Source organism: Pteropus medius, unplaced genomic scaffold (assembly GCF_902729225.1).
Source record: "Pteropus medius unplaced genomic scaffold, Ma_sr-lr_union100, whole genome shotgun sequence".
Classification (NCBI taxonomy): Eukaryota; Metazoa; Chordata; class Mammalia; order Chiroptera; family Pteropodidae; genus Pteropus; species Pteropus medius.
Genome location: NW_024346065.1, coordinates 534,054 through 553,957, shown reverse-complemented (window position 1 = coordinate 553,957; position 19,904 = coordinate 534,054). Strand labels below are relative to the sequence as shown.

General features: G+C 40.7%; 1 protein-coding gene across 1 annotated transcript in view; it reads left to right on the top strand.

Moving 5' to 3' along the window:
* Window positions 1–10,292: 10,292 nt before the first annotated feature.
* SPTB (spectrin beta, erythrocytic) overlaps window positions 10,293–19,904 on the top strand; it is a 110,503-nt gene continuing 100,891 nt past the window's right edge. Inside the window, exon 1 of the mRNA XM_039875236.1 lies at window positions 10,293–10,721. The gene's annotated coding sequence lies outside the window, so the exon portion shown is untranslated. The remainder of the gene's footprint in view (window positions 10,722–19,904) is intronic.

The window sequence follows — 19,904 nt, the reverse complement described above, 5'->3', positions numbered from 1 at the left end:
ACTTACAGTTTTCCACCATGGTTCCTAGAAACCTACAGCATTTCTAACAGGCAAAGACCAGTTGATTTCCTGAGCTGCTCTCGGTCTGAAATTTAGAAATTCTCTTCCTTGTGGGCATAGCTCCTCTCCCAGGTGCCCTCTCTAGCTCCTAGACTGTTAACCTATATAGCCATTGACCACCCCCCAATAAAATCGAGGAATTTAATTTTAGCATAGAAGCCATGATATAATTGGTGACAATCAAATACCGCTGAACAACCTGAGGGTTAGGGGCGCCAAGCCCCTGTGCAGTTGAAATCCTCATGTAACTTGACTTTTCCAAAAACTTAACTGCAGTTGTCCCTCAGTATCTGCAGGGGGATCAGTTCCAGGACCCAATGCAGATACCCAAATCTGTGGATGCTCGAGTTCTTACATAAAATGGCCTGGAACAATGCATATAGTCGGCCCTCTGTGTCTGGATGGAAAATACTGTTTTCCATCTGTGATTGATTAAATCTGCAGATGCGAAACCTGGGGATAGGAAGGCTGACTGTATATTTATTGAAACAATCTGCATATAAGTGGACAGGTGCAATTCAAACCCATGTTGTTCAAGAGTCCACTGTTATATGGAATCAATAATTTAAGTTGGCAACGGAAGGATCCCTCAAGTAGAGTGCATCAAAAGCTCAGCTCACTGGGACTCACTGATCTTTCAGCCCACAATGATATCCTCCTATTGGCTGTTGCCATGTCCCACACTTTTGAATGACAACAACTACAGTGTTGACCGGTATTTAACTTATGATCTTCCACAAGATTTTGTTTTTCTACCAATTTTCAACTTGGGTTAAAACTGTCATGTTTAGGAAGCTATTCTTCCTCCTTTGCTTACTTGTCATGTATAATCCCTATTTGATTTAATCCATCTTCTAATAATTAGTTCTGCATTTTTTTCAAGTTTGTTTTCAGTGATAAGTATAATTATCAAGACTGAGTAGGCAACCCTGAAGAAAGTCAAATAATTAAAGCATGGTAACAAAGGAAACAAAGTTACGCGATTAATCCTGTCATAAAATGGTCAGCCTTGGACTGGATCCAATAGCCAGTCTAATGGCTTGACAAATCTTCCCATTGTGCATGGGATGGATTGGTGAGGGAGTGAGCATCTGTCAGGCAAATCCATCTCCCAACACTGGTGATAACTGAGATGACTGAGAAAAACAGATCAGCTGTGGTGTAACATGAACAGCTCCTTACCTTCATGGCACGTGTTTATTACTAAAAATATTCAGATAAAAAATATTCGAATAAAATTTTTCTTTAGTCCACTGCTGTTTTGTTCTTGCCCTGGCCCTCTCTTCTATCAAAAGTTGTTCACAGGAAAGGATCTAATAGTTGCTATTTACACTTTATTTTCCCCAAATAGAAAATAACTTTCTTGTTTATTATGAAAATATACTATGCTTATAAAATACCCAAACATGATATAAAAATAGAGAAGGAAGTAGGAAATACTCTTAATCCTACCATGTAGAAATAACAAGATTTTAGGAGTGTACTTCCTAATATAAAATACTTTATTTCTTAGTCGAATAGAAATAATTTGAAGCTTACTTTAAAAAAATGCACAGTGTACCATGACATCTTTCCCTATCAAGAAATATAAAACCTCATCATCACTTAGCTGGCTACATAGAATTTATATGTGTCTGTGTGTGTATGTGTGCATGTACATGTGCATGTATACACACCATAGTTTAACCAATTCCATTTTGATGGACATTGAAGTGATTTTCAATTTTCATTTTAATGGACATTATATTGAATAGCTAGTGGGTTCTTACTATAGATGTAAAATATAAATAGGAAGACTTGAAAGAGTTCTTAGAGACTATTTAGTTCACTGTTATCATTTTGCAGAAGAAAAATAGATGTAGAGAAGCTAGAGGAGGAAGAGTATCAGATCTTTAGACTCTACATCTACTGATCTTTCCAACCCACCCTGCTACCCTCTTTTTAAAAAATTGCTCGGCTATTAAAATGCCACTGAGTGCCACTGACCTTTTCTTACTCCACTAGGTAAAAGGCTATACCTTAAAAGCTAACTCTAAGCCAGGTCATTTGCTTTTTAATGTTTGTTGTTATGAAATAATTTAGCAGATTCCTATATAATCTTGAAATAAGATCAGAAAATATCTCGAGTACCTGAAATCATGTGGACAGGCTTCTACATATTAATTTCTGGCACTATTTGGTACAGGAGAAGAGAGGGAATTGAGAAATAGGTTTAAGCAGTGGCTGGGGTCAGTGATGGAATACTGATGCTCACTCAGCTTGGAAACTCTTCCAAAAGAAAAGTCTATAGTTTTCATTTATTTCAGTTTCTGCTATGGAAAATTCAGGCTGGATGCTTAATGAAATGTATTTTGATGATTAAGATGATGATGGAATAGAACAAGTAGCACAGAGTTGTTGTTTGCACATGATCAGTATAATTTGGGGCTAAATTCTTGATTTAATTATTGACTTAAAATGTCAGGCTATAATATAGATCATCTACATTGAATATCATGGGAATCTGTTAATTTTAAAACTATGGCACACTGCTTCCTGAATAAACAACTCTTTAAAATAAGCAAGGGATTTGGAGTTCTATGTGATTTTCTGAAAATTACTTAAACTCTGAATTTCTTGATTTCTTTATCTAGCAATAAAGATAATGATAGCAATTTACTTCATGAGGTTGAATAGAAATGATTATATGGCATTTGGCACAAAGAAAATGATAAATAATCTTTTAAAAACAGAATTAGCCATACACAAAGGAAAATAAGAAAAAATGTTTTTGATAAGAATCAGTTATTCTACAAAATAAATCATGTTTGGGTCGAATTAGTTTCTTGTAGAATTTAAAGCATTGAAGAGATATTCAAACAGAAGTGGAGCAGCTACAGAAATATCCCACCGAATAGAAAATTAGATAAATTTTCACAGGTAACAGAATCTTTTATCGCAATATCTTTCTAAACTTTACTGAAATTTTTCCGAAGGTCTTGGTTAATATTATGAATGAAATATTCGTGAATTTTGAAACTTCTTATAAAGAAATAAAGGCAACTTAATGAGACCATTTATGCTGGCAATAATTATGTCAACACAAAATTATTTAATTGGTTAGAACTCTAGCTGTCATTCTTTATTAACAAACTTGGTTTTTAAATGTATTTTCTCCCCTTGATTTGAGTTTCTGGCTTGATAAATATTCATAAAGGGAGAGAACAAAGGTTTCGTTTAGGAACTCTCAGTTATCCACATACAGATTCTCCCCTATGTGGAATACTCAAGATAGCGTGTTAATGTCAAAACAACATTAACCCACTGTTTGTAATGCTTTCATCCACTTTTCTTTGTTCTTAATCTTGTGTGCTCAAGGCTTTGGTATATTGGTGTGTAGGGACAGGAGTAGGGCCACGGCCCAATGATTAAGTCTGAAATGGCACCGAGAGAGTGCAGCAGATAGAGACAAAAATGCTCATTAGCTGAACCATCACTATTGATTTGCTATACCTCATTATGAATGAGACATTGGAAGATATTAGGTTCCTGCTCCCATAGGTGAACTTGGTGGTAGGTGTGAATATAAAACCTAATTAACTCCAATTCTCACTTACAGACAGTAAGTTAGGTATGAATGTGCCATGGTGGCTGAAGAGCTGGTAAAATTCAGGCATAAATATTGCCAATTATGTCTCAGGGAATCTGAATTCATTTAAAAACCTTTACTCAAACATAAATAAGAAGGTGAATCTCATGGAAAAAATCACAAATACATATTTTTAAGCCAAATGGAATTGACTTTGGATTACCTACTTCTTTGTTGATCTCCAAGACTGCGATTCTCTTTCAGTTTCCATGATTTGTTTGTTCATTAATTTATTCATTCACTCATTCACTTATCAGGGCTTTCTGCCTTTATTAAGTACATCTAGTGTGTCAGGTAGTGTGCTGAGTGCTGGGAAACTTAAAACTATATCCCAAAAGCAATGGGGAGCCACTGGATGATTTAAAGCAGTAGAGTGGCATGATCCGATTTCCTTCTTTGAAACTGTACATTGTCTACTATGGGGAAGAATTGGAGGAACGTGAAACTGGAGAATGGGAGAGCAGTTAAGAGACTAACAGAAGCAGTTCATGTGACGAGGCCTTGGTTATGGGCTGAATTGTGTCCCTCCAAATTTATATGTTGAAGTCCTAACCCCCAATACCTCAGAAAATGACCATATTTGGAGATAGAACCTTTAAAGAGATAATTAAGGTAAAATTAGGTCATATGGGCAGGCCTAACCCAGTATAACTGGTATCCTTATAAGAAGAGATTAGGACACAGACATACATACAGAGGAAAGACCCTGTGAAGACAGAGGGAGAAGATGGCCATTTAGAAGTTAAAAAGAGAGGCCTCCGAAGAAAAAACCCTGCCAACACCTTGATATCAGATTTCAAGCCTCCAGAATCCTGAGAAAATAAATTTCTGTTGTTTAAGCCACCAGATCTGTGGTATTTATTATGAAAGCCCTTGCAATACAGCCTGAACAAGGTAACTACAGAACATCAGCACCTTCCAGTCCGAGTTCATCAGCACACCCCAACGTAAGCCTGCTGTTAGATCTGCACAAGCTCACATCCCTTAGGTAACATTAAATCTAGTCCTGAAAAGGGAAGAAAAGCTCAGGAAGAACTGTATAAGGAAAGATGCTCATCCATTCCTAAGACTGGCTAGCGCTTCCATGGACTAGCAGATGACAAGATGTAAGCCTTGTTCCTCTGCTTCTTTCCATTGTTGGTAGAGGGAAATTTGCAATTGGTGTCACCTGCTCCTTCAGAGGTGATCAGTTTGGTATTTGCACACTTGCTGCAACCTTTCTGTTTGAGGCATCTGAAGGGAAAGTTTGGTCCTTCTTCCTTGGTTCCTCTGTATTGTAAATGGTGGGCTTTTCCAATTGGTCCTGCTGCTCCTTTGTCTTTAGGAGAGTAGAGGGTGTGGTTCTTCTAAATGATTCTAGAAATGGAATGGTAATTTCAGCTTAGTTTCATGAAATGCATCTGTTGGTAAAAGGGTAAAAAGAAGAGAACTAATGTGTTTTTTTTGAGCTCTAGGCACTATTTTAAAAAATTTTTATTTTTCAATTAGAGTTGACATTCAATATTATTTTGTTAGTTCCAGGTGTACAGGATAGTGATTAGGCACTTATATAACTTATGAAGTGGTCCTCTCGATTGGACTAGTACACGCCTGGCACCAAACGTACTTATTACAATATTATTGACTATATTCCCTGTGCTGTATTTCATATCCCCGTGACTATTTTGTAACTACAATTTGAACTTCTTAATCCCTTCACCTTTTTCACCCGGCTCCCCAACCTCCCTCCCATCTGGTAATCAACAGTTTGTTTTCTGTATCTGTAAGTCTGTTTCTGTTTAATTTGTTTATTTTGTTTGTTAGATTCCACATATAAGTGAGATCACATGGTATTTGTCTTTATGTGTCTGACTTATTTCACTTAGCGTAATACCCTCTAGGTCCATCCATATTGTTGCAAATGGTAAGATTTCCTTTTTTATGGCCAAGTAATATTCTATTGTATATATGTACTACCTCTTCTTTATCCAGTCATATACTGAGGGGCACTGAGGTTGCTTCCATATCTTGGCTATTGTAAATAGCACTGCAATGAACATAGAGGTGCACATATCTTTTTGAATTAGTGTTTTGGATTTCTTTGGATAAATACCCAGAAGTGCAATTACTGGGTCGAAAGGTTATATCCATTTTTAATTTCTTGAGGAACCTCTAAACTGTTTTTCATAGTGGCTGCATCAATTTGTAATCTCACCAACAGTGCACAAGGGTTCCCTTTTCTTCACATCCTCAGCAACATTTGTTGTTTTTTGATTTATTGATGATCGCCATTATGACAAGTGTGAGGTGATATCATATTATGGTTTTAATTTGCATTTCCCTGATGATTAGTGATGTTGAGCATCTTTTCATATGTCTATTGGCCATCTGCATGTCCTCTTTGGAGAAATGCCTATTCAGGTCCTCTGCCTATTTTAATTGGATTATCTGGTTTTCTGGTGTTGAGTTATGAGTTGTTTATAAATTTTGGATATTAATCCCTTATCAGATGTATCATAGGCAAATACCTTCTCTCATTTAGTAGGCTGTCATTTCATTTTAATGGTTTCCTTTGCTTTGCAAAAACTTTTCAATTTGATGTACGCCCATTTGTTTATGTCTTTTGTTTCTCTTGCTTGAGGAGATATATTCTAGGCACTATTTTTCTGTACATTACCATGAGTTCTTGATTCCTCCATAGTTGTTAGCAGGGGTTTGAATGAGTTGAACATTGGGTAAGCTCAGGTTTATTTGGTTTGGTATTTTTGTTTTTAAATAGCTTTCTAATATATATGTTCATATCTAAGTAAAAGTAGTTTTTAAATTTGTTTCAAAAAATTTTGGTTCTGTGATTCAGTGAAAATAGTTTTTTAAGATTAATTTAATTCAAGGCATAGCAAGTTAGTCTAGTTTATCATAGTTTGGGTTTATGATTTAATTTTATTCAAGTCCTTAAATTTTATAAATAAAACCATAAACTTTAAACTGTACATAAAACTAAACTATATTTAAAATTTTTTCATCCTGCTCTAAACTTAGAAGGATTTTATAATCCGAAAATTCGTATTTTTCTTCAACTCTGAAAAATTTTATTCTACTTTCTCCTTATTATCACCTCCTACTTTGACTCTTCTTTCCGTTTGTAGCTTCTATTAGACGGATATTGGACCTTGGGGATCCTGCCTCCGTGGCTTTCAACCATGAAAAAATTCTCATGAACTTTCCATCGCCTTTTCTTTTGCTCTGTGTTTGGGGGAGAATTTCTGCTTCTACGAATCTGCTCTTCATCTCAGTCTGTTCTGCTTATCAACTAATGCATTTTCCATTTAAGAAATAGCTTTTTTAATTTCTATGCTTTCTCACTGATTATTTGTTGTGGATGTAATATCCTTTCAATCTTGCCGAATAAAATTTAAATTCATTTTAAATTTATCTTCTGTTTCCTTTATTAACTTAGTTTCCTCTGATAGTACTTCTGTTAGTTGAGTTTTGTGTTCCTCTTTCATGGGGTTGGTTCTTCTTCCCCCACAAAATATTCGATGATTTTGATTATCCACTCATCTTTTATTTGAGAATGCTTTTGCCTAGTGTTATGTATTATAGCCTCTCTTCCAGACTGTGAAGGAAGGGCATGACATGCTATCTAGAGAGAGCGAAAGTTCCCTCTTATTTCTGGGGGTCAGTAGATACCTAGGCTCTGCCCATCTGGTTCCAAGATCCCCACTAATTTCTTTATCCCACAGGCAACCCTCTGATACTTAACAGCAGCAGGGGGGAGGAGGCACTCCAGTGAATTATTCTAAGGCCTTCCCCTCCTCTTGCACCATTCAACACTTTCTTGGAACTTCCCAAAACTATTCCTTTTCCTGAACCTGTTTCGCTTTCCTCCGATTTCGTTTTTCTCTAGATCAGATCATGCCTCTCTCTTCTATATCTCAGAATTTCCTAAAAACTCCCGGAAAATTTATCACCCTTTTTCTTATTGCTCTGTGCTGTTAGATTCCTGTTCTAAGAAATAACTTTTTATGAGATTTGGGTTGGAAGAGAAGGTAAGTGCATCTGCTCAATCCACCATCTTAATCCAATCTCTACCTATTATTTTCTTTGTTATCTATATTATTATCAAATAATATTAGCTCAATGTGAAAAAAAATCAGAGAATACAGAAATAGGTAGAATGTGAATGTTTCTTCTTGTGTCAGATTCCTCTAGTGATCCAACTTACAACCTCTTGGCCTTGCCTATTGATTTTGCTGGTACTGGGTAGACTGTTCTGTGAGGGCTTCCTCCCACTCCCTGATTGACAGCATGTATGCTTAAATGCACATCTTCCCTTCTGGCCCCAGAACTCTTCTAAAGCTGCAGATTGACTGGTCTGCAGTGGTGGTCAGAGGGGGCAGCCCTTCGACCACTCAGGATAAGGGCCAATCTCCTCCACTTCAGACAATTCCAGGAGGTATTCCATACTCTTCTCAGGAAGTCCCTGAAGAATTAATCCCTGTTACCCACAACAATGACCTCGATTATCAATCCTTATATCAGCTTTTCCTTCTTTTCTATTTCACTCTTCCCAGTTTTTCATTTCCACTCTCAAAGGGATCTGCCATTCTTCCCCTCCTTATTTGACAGTGCCCTTTTCCTCTCTACAAGCATGTCTTGGAGATCTTCTGGGTTCAGTTCCAGACCACCATAACAAAGCAAGTATTGCAATAGAGTTGTAATCTTTTTGTTAGCAGACAGTTTTGCCTTCGGTTTGTAAAAAATGCAACACTATGTGATGTGCAATAAAGTAAAATACAATAAAACGAGATATGCCTGCACTTCTAAACTTCCTCTCTCTCTCAGTTCTGATTTATCATTTCACTGTAACTCTATTAGCTGTAAAGCATTTGGGGATGTTGTCAGGATAACAGGCTCTGTAGCAAATGAGGTTGTATTGAATTATTTAGCTTTCAGCTAAAGTGGAGATAACTAAAGCAGCTGAGCTGGTTTGTAAACTCCTGAAGTAATCTGTCCACTGAATTGATGCTTTTATCATATTAACTTTTTCTTGTGGTTAAAAATTACAGGTTTTAATCTATGTGTGCAACTTTTCAGTTCAGTGACACAGACATGTAGCTAAGGAATTATCTGTTTCATGAGGTATATAATTATGTATACAGAATGGCAAGTCCAGGTTATCATGAATTTATTTAAATAAGTTTATTGACACAAGGCTTCTAAAAACATAAATATATAATTTCTCTCCATTTTTTTCTTTCAAAAATAGATCAAGGATTTCTACTTGAGATACACGATAGTCTCAGCTTTGAAAGCTGGCCTGTTTTACTTACTAGAATTTGGTTCTTGATTTTTTAAATGAAAAAGACCTTTCTGTTTCTAACTCAGTAATAAACAAGTGGATTCTTAAATGTTACCAAAGCGGGGATCGTGTTGATCTAATGGATGACCACAAATATCCTTATGTCATCTTCCCTGTATTACTACTGTCTCTTAAGAAATTGAGCTTAATAAAGGCAGAGACAACAGGGGGTGTGGTGGAGAATTCTGTGGCTTTGTAATATATGAGGAGTTTGTACCTGAGTACATCTCAGTGTTTAAATGCTCACTCTCGATAAGTGTGGCTGCAGCAGGAAGTGAAACACGTTTGCTAATGTTCAATATATAAACTAAGTATGCACATCTGGCAATTAAACATTCCTTTTCCTGGTGAATACTGGAAAACAGCATCATTATACTCCCAAGCAAATAACTCAGGAGTAAGACTGTTCCATTGTTAAGAATACCAGGCAGCATCAAAGTTAAAACTCTTTTCTGCATCTATACGTTTTTAACCTCCACTGCCTTCTCCATCATACCTGAGATTACTTGGGCTGATGACTGCCGTGAAGCTGTCCGAGGCACGGCGGGTGGAGAAGAGATGAAAGCTACCGACAAGGCAGACCACCAAGGCTTATTGAACAATGATCTTGTTCAGTAGCAAGAAAGTCAAGAAAATGGACTATCTTGCAAGCTGCTGATGTTCTTCTGAGTCTCTCGCTCTCGAGGTGACTCGGAGGTGCCCTGTTTTTCCTCTCTCGCATCAGTGGTTCTAATGTTTCCTTGGCCTGCTGCATCCCACACCGCCCAGGCTGGCAGCGAGGAAGACCTAGAGTCTCTCTTGGAGACCCGGGGCCGGCCAAGAGGTGTGAGTGGGCTGGTGTGGCAGCTTGCCTGTTGATTATAGTTTCTGCAGTGTGAGAGCGCCTCGAAACTGGGGGCTTGCGCCCCGCCAGTTTTGCCGGGTCTGCCCTGACCACGCCAAGACTGTCAGCTGGGAGCGGGGACCTCTGGCCCAGGGCTCACCGGTGCCCTCCTAGCGTCTGCTCTTACCATCAGTCGGGTGAAGCCAGCCCCGGGGCGCGCAAACACACCACCTCCCCGGGCACAATCTGTTTCATCCAACCCCCACCGCCCGCCCCGCAGCGGGGGCGCACTGCCCACCCTACGGCCTAAGTGTGTCTGAGGGGCTCATTTCCGAGGCCAGACTAGCTGCTCTGGGCGCACGAATTAGGCCCGAGCCGCAGAGGCAAACCCTTTCCCCGCCGCGGGGGGCTCGGGTAGCGCGCGGTCTGGGGAGGTGAGCGACCATGCAGGAGCTGCCGCTGCTCGGACTACTAGCGTCCCGGGCCCAGGCGGCCCACGGGGAGGCAGAGGCCGGCTCCGGGAGCAGGACAGGGACAGAGGCCGGGCAGGTGCCCTGGGCGCGGAGGCTGATTGGCAGGTGCGGGAGTGGGTGGGGAAGGCGGGGGCTGGGCCTGGCGCTGCGGGAGGCTGCGGCCCCGCCTCCCCGCCCCCGCCGCGGGACTATCTGGTCCCGGCAGCAGCGATGTCCCCCTGCAGGAATGTCCCTCCTCAGATAATGTTATTTATATCTCTGGGCGGGTCCGCGGCTCGGCAGCACCAGGCGCCCGGCGGCCGCTGTGCCAGGAGCCCCGCGCTGCCCTCCTCCCCCTGTGCTGCTGCCGCTGTCGCCCCCGGGCTCTGGCTGGCCGCCGCTACAGCCCCAGCGCAGGTGAGTCCCGGGAGGGCCCCGCGGTCCGAGGCGGGTGGGTGTGGGTGCTGATGCACGAGGCTGGGGAGCGCGGCGAGAGCGCAGAGGAGGCGCTGGGCCCAGGGGACCGGGTGGGGGCCCAATCCCGGGTGCCGGGAGTGAGGGCGGTGCGGGGCCCGGGAGGCCCTGGTGGCTGCGGCAGTGAACGCCCCGGGGCGCGGGAATCCGCGTGGGCTTCCGAGGCGCTTGGCGAGCTGGGCGCTTGCTTTGGAGAACCAGATCCTGGAGCGTCGCCCGGGGACGCTGGGAGGGCGGTGAGGTGTTGCTTGTTCTGGTGCTGGGCCGCCTCTTCCAGTACCCCGGCATGAGGGTGAAGGGAGTTCTGTCTTTCGCCTCCTGGTCTTCCGCGCTGCCCTCTCTGCCTACCGCTGCCGGGCTTCTCAGTCTTGGGGCCGCTCAGATTCTCTTTTGGGGAACTTGGCCGTGCGCTCCCCGGGCAGCCCAGCGCCCTGGCAGAGAGGACAGGGCAGGACAGCGGAGGAGGCCGCCTCCGCCCCTGGGCGCTGGGAACCACGCGGAGAGAGCGGCCAGGTGCACACCCAGAGAGAAAAGGTCAGAGCTCTCGAAGCCATACTGTAAGGACCCCTGCTCTTCCTCTCTCAAAGAGTTCGGCTCCTCCAAGTTGCTGCGGTCCACTCTTCTCTCACCGCCTCACCAGTCCCTCTTTCTCCAACAACTTGGCCCTGAGAAATAGCAGAAAGTGAGAGAAATCACCGGAGCTTTGAAACAATCCCCAACTCCCACCAACTCACCCAGACTTCCGAGGGTGGGGAAGTAGCTGTAGGCTTGAGTACTGTTTCCGTGACAACGAGCCCCAGGTAGGGCCTTGATTTATAGACTATTAATATCTAAACCACTGTTTTCAGTGAGCAGTTAGCGGCGCCAAGAGTTAATAATAACTCTCTACACTCGCTGAAGGAAAATGAAAAGAAGCTAGTGTTTCAAAAAAAAAAAAAATTTAGACACATCAGATGGGGTGTGTGTGTGGAATATAGTGACAGTATTTTGTACCGAGAACTCCTGTGAGGAGATGCCAGGTTTACAACCTCGGGTAGGCAGTAGCCATGCAAAACCCCCAGCCTTGAAGTAGACAGGATCTATACTTCAGTTTCTAAGGAAAGTGATTCAGGTGGCTCTTGCATGAGAGCAGTCTGCAAGTCAAAATTTTTAGGCATCTCTATGCTATCCACTAACTTATCCTTAGCTTCACAGATGGTTCTGAGTTTTATTCTAGAATTCGCTCTTTGACTACACCCCGCTCCATGACCCAGGCAAGTCATTTCCTATTCCTAGAGTGAGACTTTTACTCTTTTGCTAGGAGCCTTGGGTTTCTGAATGTCTTCAACTTTTTTTTGCAAGTGCAAAATGTTAAGTGTACTGAACGCCCAGCACCCATCACAGCTAGGCTTGTGGGCTGGTTAGGGAAAGGAATATTAGGCTCATGTTAAAGAAGAGCCCACTAGCTTTGAAACCAACCAGCTTCTCAGAGGTGGGTCATTTATACAGAACTTTATCAAATTCTGAAAGACGTAAAGCCTGCTGTATAAAAATGTAGCCTTTAGATCCCTCGTCTGTTGCTCTTAGCTTTATCAGTGGCCCAGGCACAATGATTGGGGATGAGCCAGTTCTGTTAATCCTGAGTTCTCAGAAGACTCAGAGTTCGCTGGTGGAATTGAAAGCACCTGAAAACTCTCAGGCATCCAGGACCAGCCTTATAGCACAGGCATATCAAGTTTTCCTGAGTGGCTTGCCCAGCTGATGAGAGCTGGGATGCCACCTTTTGCTCTGGTCGTTGCTTCTTCCAAGTGATCTGATGGTGTCCTCTACCTGCTGAATGACTAGCTTTGGGGCAGGGAAAGGTACAGCAGGAGACAGACTCCCACCTGGGATCATATCTGATGAAGTAAAAATGACACTTTTAGGCAAACAAGGTGTGAAGGAAAGTTTTGAACTAAAGGCAAAATCTGATAGTTTTGCCACAGTTCTGGAAACAGACTGGTAAATAAAAATAGTAACAGCTTTCATTTTTTTTTCTATCTTTTACATATCAGTGCCTAGCTTGGTGACTGGCTGGTAATTGACACATGGTTAATCATTGAATGAGTTAGAGAATGAATTAATGAATGCTCAGAGTGTTCTTTATGTTATCCTATTTAATTAGAGTAACTCTGCAAGGTAGCTCATGTTATCAGCATTTTACAAATGAGGAAACAGGTTCAAGGAGATTGATTTACCTCACATCACATAGCTGATGAAAGGTAGGGTCACAATTCAAATTCAGCTGTTCGATTCTGCTCTTTTTAAGGTTAGACGTTTGGAAGGGGGTATGGAAGTACAAGTTGGAAAGATTTGGTTGTAGGATTGTCTGTTAGCTTCACAATCTTTCACTCTCAAGTTCTCAGGTAATATTTCTGCTTATATCAGAGCTTTAAGAATATTACCTGAAGATGGTATTGGACATTTATTTGCTCAGAGGTGTTTAGCCTTGCCCATTATGTTCAGGTCATTATTTCAAGGACAGAACTGAAATTTTGGCAGTAGTCAAAGCATGGATTTTTTGAAAACAGATTTTCCTTTCAGTCCTGGAAGTGGCTAGGAAGGCTTGATGATGCATGAGGACAGTGTGATAGGACAGAGAATGACTATAAAAAATTTACGAGACAAACACTATTGGAGTGGGAAGGGACCTTGGAGGTCACAGAGTCCAGCCTTCTACTTGTATAGTCACTTGCTTAGAGGTGAGCCCTAACTGCAGTTTACCTGTGCAGCTGTGGTACCTGCCTGCTACACTTCTCATTCTTCGCATTTCTTTCCCGTCTCTCTTTCTTTCTCAAGGCCAAGATTGAGTTTACTACCTAGAGCTCTGCCTAATCAACCCACTGAAGTTTTCTTTCCTTTGGGGGAGATTGTGAGAGGACATATTGTAAAATCTAATACTTTCATCTAGTGAAATCTTAAGAAAGAAAGAAAAGGTGTTGGGAATAGGCAGGAGAGAAGGTGTTATGAGCATTAAACTCTAGACTGTTCCATAATCTACCAGTTGCCTGTTAGATTTACAGATATATGTGTTTTTACACAAGAGGCATGCACATTATTATCTTGAGACAGTACAAATCTCAAGACATTATTATGTAGCATTTCTGGGGCAGTTTGGGAAAGAAAAGACTTTACGGAATTATTGGGACTTTCAGATACCTATTTTAATCTAAACCTAGTCAATCAAATTGCTTTTGAAGTATGTTATTTCAAATTTCAAAATCAAACACAAAATTTTACTCTCTATCCAATACCTGAAAAGGCAGGAAACATGACCAATGGGAGGTTTAAAGTGATATAAAGTTTCTCTCTTCATTTCCACAATGCTTTTTATAACTTCAGACCTGCAGATTAACATTTATAAATTGACTTGGGAGGATCAAGAGTGAAAATAACTGTGCTGTGTGGGCTGATGAGAAATTTGATTTTATGAGGGCCGGCAGGGGGAAGTTCATGGATACTGTGTTCTGAAACCATATGGATATTACTAGCCAAAAATCCTTAGTTACTCCTCTATTTTAGATAAGAAATCTGGGGAAGAAGAGTAAATGCAGTGGTCTGTGTGCCAGAATCTTCCCATAGTATTTGCTGGGTTTATCACAAAGATGCTGCTTTCCTCTGACAGCCCCAAGAGGCGAAGGTCACCTGGTTTTGGAGATGGCAGTGGTGATCGAGGGAAGGCGTAGGAGGCAGTCAGGAGAATTCACTGTCAGATCTGGCTCCATTTACTGAATTGTCAACTCCCCTTGGTAAATATTTACAAAATGTCATAGCATGCTTCCCTTTGTTGCTGTGCTTATTTCTTAATTCACAGCCAAAAGATCTAGTTCTTACATTTTCAGCCAGCCTTAGCTGAATATCAAACCACCAGTGGATTCCAGCCTTACAGCTCATACAGCATTAGAGGCAGTCCTAGACAGAAATGCTTCCTTGGTGGATTGTCTGGCTAGCTTATTACATTCCCAGACCACCTTGATTTTTCTCTTTCCTTTTTCTGGTGGCAGGAAACATTATAAAGCCATCTTCTTCCTACCTCAGCGAGGCTTTTTCAGGCTTTGCCATAATGTTTAATTTTTATACTATACCTGTGCAGACCTGGCCAAGGGTATAATTACAAGGGCAATTAAAACCCAGACATATATCAGGTTAGCAGTCAGGGCAAAAGTGGGGCTTCCTTTCTTCCTTTCATTTGAATGCTATAAATTTAGCAAGCGAAAAGGCACAGGGCTAGAAAAAAAGAGACTTTGCATTGAATTGGGCTCAGATCATCCAGGATATTTATGAAAAGAATAACAGGGCACCTTGACAGCTATAGAATAATAATTGCTTTGAATTATAGTCAATTCAGAAGTTTCCACCACCATAAAAAGCAGAAACTAGATAGTCCTGAAAGGGAATAAGTTGAAAATCATTTCATTTTGTACCAGACTTAAATATGGGTGTGTCTCATTTGAGAATTCATAGCACTTCAAATGAAACAAAGCGTACTTGAAAGACACAACTTACGAGGACTGGAAAGCAGTCTCTAGCCTCATTCTGTTCTCTGCTCAAGTTCCTGCCTGTTTCTAGAAGCCCCCTAGGAGTAGTCAATCAGTTTCACCTTCCGTCATATTTTCTCAGGGTAGAAAAGAAGAGGCCTTTCATAATACTGACTCTGAGCCATAAATCATAGAGAATAGAGCTGGAAAGTTCTGAGAGAGCCATTTGAAAAATATTCAATAAAAGCAAACATTGGGTACCTACAGTGTGCATTATGTGCTGAGGACACAAAAAAGGGATCAGATGGAGACCTGCTCTGGTGGGGGAAATAACTTGCAGACAAGCAGTTATTCAGCAGGATACCTAAGCTAGAGCCTGTAGGAGGAAGTGTCTGGTTCAGGTTGAGGAGTGCCTAGGATTTTTCTAATGGAAGAAAGGAGGATAAGCAGAGATGGGATTCTAGGCATTTAGCCTGGCACAATAGAGCATGATTAGATTAGGGAGTGAGGCACAGTTCTCTGTAGCTGTTCAGGGTATAGCCCAGGAATGGGCAGTAGATGGGACCAGAAAGATAGTTTAGGTTCAGTTTGTGAGGAACATTGAAGATTCAAGTTGAAATCAACGAAGGTTTTTGAGTAGGGGAAGGACCAGATCAGACCCTTGTTTGGACAAAGCTCACCAGGGGTAGCGAAGGGAATGTAAACTAGAGATCAGCTAGTACAAGATGATGATCACACAGATGATGTATGTAGTCCACTCAGTTTTCAGGATGCCTTTGTATATACATCATCTCATTTTATTTTATAATGATTACATGAAGAAGCAAAGAAGAGCTCATCAGACCTGCTTTACAGTCAAGGAAATGGGATTAGAAATGCGCAGTGATTTGCCCAAGATCCCTCTAGTAGATTATAGAGAAGTTGACTCGGTTTCCTAGTTCTCAGGCTGGGGCTTGTTCAGATCTCCTCAGTAGAGTAACTGAATATTCTAGGCTTTCTGGTTGAGGGCTTGCTTGCTTTCATCAGCAGAACTTTCAGTCTAAATTCATTGGTTCTGGAGAGAGGGAAAAGGACACTTGTTATAGTATTTATTCTTTAGCCACAAACCCTCGAGAATGGCCCTCCAAAGTGTACACAGATGATAAAGCATGAATTAATGTCCGGCATGCATGTGGATCCCCGACGTGCCATAGATAAATGATGGGTTTATGCGCCTGTCAATTGATGTTTGGCTTTTTCATCCACTTACCTCAAATTTACCCCAAAGTGTTGTTACGCTTATGCCTCATTTTGGGATTCAAAAATCTTTTTTTTCCCAGTGATCTTGAGTGCCTTGATTTGTATGTACGTCATTCATCAACAACTATTTATTAAACTCTCATTTATTTGCCAGACATAATCTAGGCATAGGGAATATAGCAGTGTATGTGGCCAAAAAAAAAAAAAGTCTGACATCATGGAGCACACATTCTAGTTGGGTGAGACAGGTACTAAACAACAACAAACACATGAGAATGTATCATAATTTCAGATGATATAAAGAAAAAATAAAGCAGTGCAAAGGGAAAGAGAGGTGGTTCTACTCTTTGAGGTAGGATGATGGGGAAAGGCCTCTCTGATGAGTTTTCATTTGAGCAGGGGCCCAAATGAAGCAAAGAGGGGTGGCAGGTTGTTTGGGAAAGAAAGGTTGAATGCAAAGGTCCTGAGGCCAGGCCACTGCTGTGTCCAGGGAATGGTCAGGAAGGCAGTGTGAGTCAAGTGGAGGAAGCTAGGGGACAGTGCAGGAGTTGACGTCGGAGAGGAAATGGGGTCAGGATCATGAGGCTTTCAGTCATGCAAGGACTCTGGATTTTAACCATGCGATAGAAAGCTACTGGAAGTTGCGGGCAAGCGATTTGTTCAGATTGGTGTTTAGGAGGGTCTTTCTGGCTGTCCTGTGGAAGATTGATTATAGCGTACAAGAGTGGAAACAGGGAGTGGAATGAAAGCTACTCTAGTGGTCCAGGTTAGAGATGATGGATCAGGCTGATGGTGGTGGGGGTGGTGGGATGCAGTTAAATTCTGGATAGATTTTTAAGATAGAGTTGATGGAATTTGGGTATAGAAGATAAGAGAGAAAGAAAAAGTCGATAATGACTCAACTGGTTTTGGTCTGACCTACTGGAAGAATGAAAAAGCCATTTACTGAGGCCAGTATATTATTTCTGATTTTTGTTTTCATTGAGGAGTTGATTTGGAATAGACTCTGGCAGACTTTTTATTTAAATACACCAAAAAGGAGGTGTTTTATTGTGGGTGACTCATAACATCTGTTTTGCAGTAAAGCCTTCGTTCTGTATACTTTGTACTATTACTTTTAGGTTATTCTCACAACATCTCCATTCTGTGATAGAGATTAAGATACAGTGCAAACAAGATTGAAATATATTTCATTTTATAATTAGAAATGTTTTGAATTTGCTGGTTATAGAATCCACTTTGTGTTGTCATATTAAAAAAAAAACCTTAAAATTATAAAATAAATTCATGCACATGATTAAGAAGTACAAGGGTGTACAAGGAAAAGTTAAATTTTTCTTCTCTTACCTCCATCCTACTCCCAAGGAGTTATACCAACGTCAACAGTTTCCTGTGTATCCTTCAGAAAAAATTCAATGCAGATGTAAGCACATGGCCTGACATATTTCAAAGCCTTAGCATTAACCTAGCAAAAGCACATGTTTGGTTTCATTTTTTTGTGACTTAGTAGCTCTCAAGTTTATACTTTAGTGGCCTGTTGTCCAGCTTTCTATCCATTAAAGGTCTCCTTCTCCAAAGCCATCCTGCACTAAAACACTGTGTTTATCACCTTTTCTCCCAAACCTGTAGTGGTTCCCCTCCAGGTAGAGGTGAAAATCCAAACTCATAAAGTTATTAGCCATTATAATCTGGCTCCAATCTCTTTTTCTATCCTTATCTCTTACCACTTCTCATCACAAACTCTCTCTTTTATAATCATGTTTGTCTACTTCTATTTACTGAGTCCTGAACATTTCTCCCAAATTCGGGGTGGTTTCCATCAATCTTCCTGAAACACTTCAGCCCCCAGTAATCTCTTTCTTCTCCAAATTTGGTAAAGGGCTAATTACATGTAGTACTTGACTATAATCATAGACTTTTTTATGATTATTTAACTTTCCTTGTGTCCATCTATGATTTGCTCAACTAGACAGCTCTCAAGGGCATGAACTGATTTATGAATTACAGTCATGGGTCTTACCTAAAGCCCTGCCTAATACTTTTGCACATAGATATCACTTAGTAATTTTTGGAATGTACACTTTGACAGTCATCCCCTAATGGAGTGGTGCTGGTATATAGGGATTATTTTAATTAAAAATTGTCAAATGTTGGCTGCCAACAAAGCCACCTTCTTGGTGGGTTATATACGTGTCCATTCCAAGGGAATTGTACCTGCATGCTGCTCCTTTAGATGAAGAACTTTCTAATGTGTCTTGTCTAATGCACTTACCCCCTCATCATATGACATTGCTTCTAAATGTCAGAAACAAAGTGTTTCAGTTTTCCCCTAAAAGACCAAGTCCAGTTATTTAATGGGCATGGCAATCACACAATTAAAAAATTGTTTTAAATTATGATAAATATTTTATAAGCTTTGCCATTTTAACTATTTTTAAAGTTCAGTGGCATAAATACATAAATATCGTTGTGTAGCCATCATCACCATCCCTCTCCAGAACCTCTTTTATCTTCCAAAACTCAAATTCTGTATCCATTAAACACTAACTCCCCCCACTCCCCAGCAACCGGAAATCACCACTTTACTTTCTGTCTCTATGAATTTGACTACTTTAGGTACCTTATATAAGTGGAATCACTTAGTATTTGTCCTTTTGTGACTGGCTTATATCACTGAGCATTATGTTTTCAAGGTTCATTCATGTCGTAGCACGTGTTCGAATTTCATTCCTTTTTAAGGCTGAATAATATTCCATTGTTTGTATTTTTCACATTTTATTTATCCATTCATAGATCGGTGGACACTTGGGTTGCTTCTACCCCTTGGCTATTGTGAATAATACTACTATGAACATGGTTCTCTTAGATGTCCTGCTTTCACTTTTGGATGTTTGTACTCAGAAGTACACATATATATATGCCAGTATATTGCTGTATCATGTGGTAATTGTATTTTTAATTTTTTGAGGAACTAAACCATGAAATTTTAATATTTCTCCCTGGTATTCAATATCTCCAGAGGGAAGGGCAAAATTTATTAACATCCTCACCTTTGTGCCCAAACTGTACTTGAGAATTGTTTATTTGAGAACACTATCCTTAGGGGATTGTTTGTCACCAAAGTTCTTGAATTTGTCCGTATATTAGTTTGCCTGTTTTTAAATTGTAGACATTTAGAGGACAGGCAGGAGATGTTTAATTTGCTTTGTAGAGCATGTAGCCCAAACTCAGGTGGGGAAGGGTGTAAATATTATGTAATGATGTATTTCAGCCAAAATATCTTCTTGAGCTGGATGACAAGAGCTTGAGTCGCTTCCAGCTCCTTTTCTCTTGCTGTTTGCCCTTGGGCAAAGAACTTCCTCTTTCTCTGACATTTTTTTCAGGATTTTGT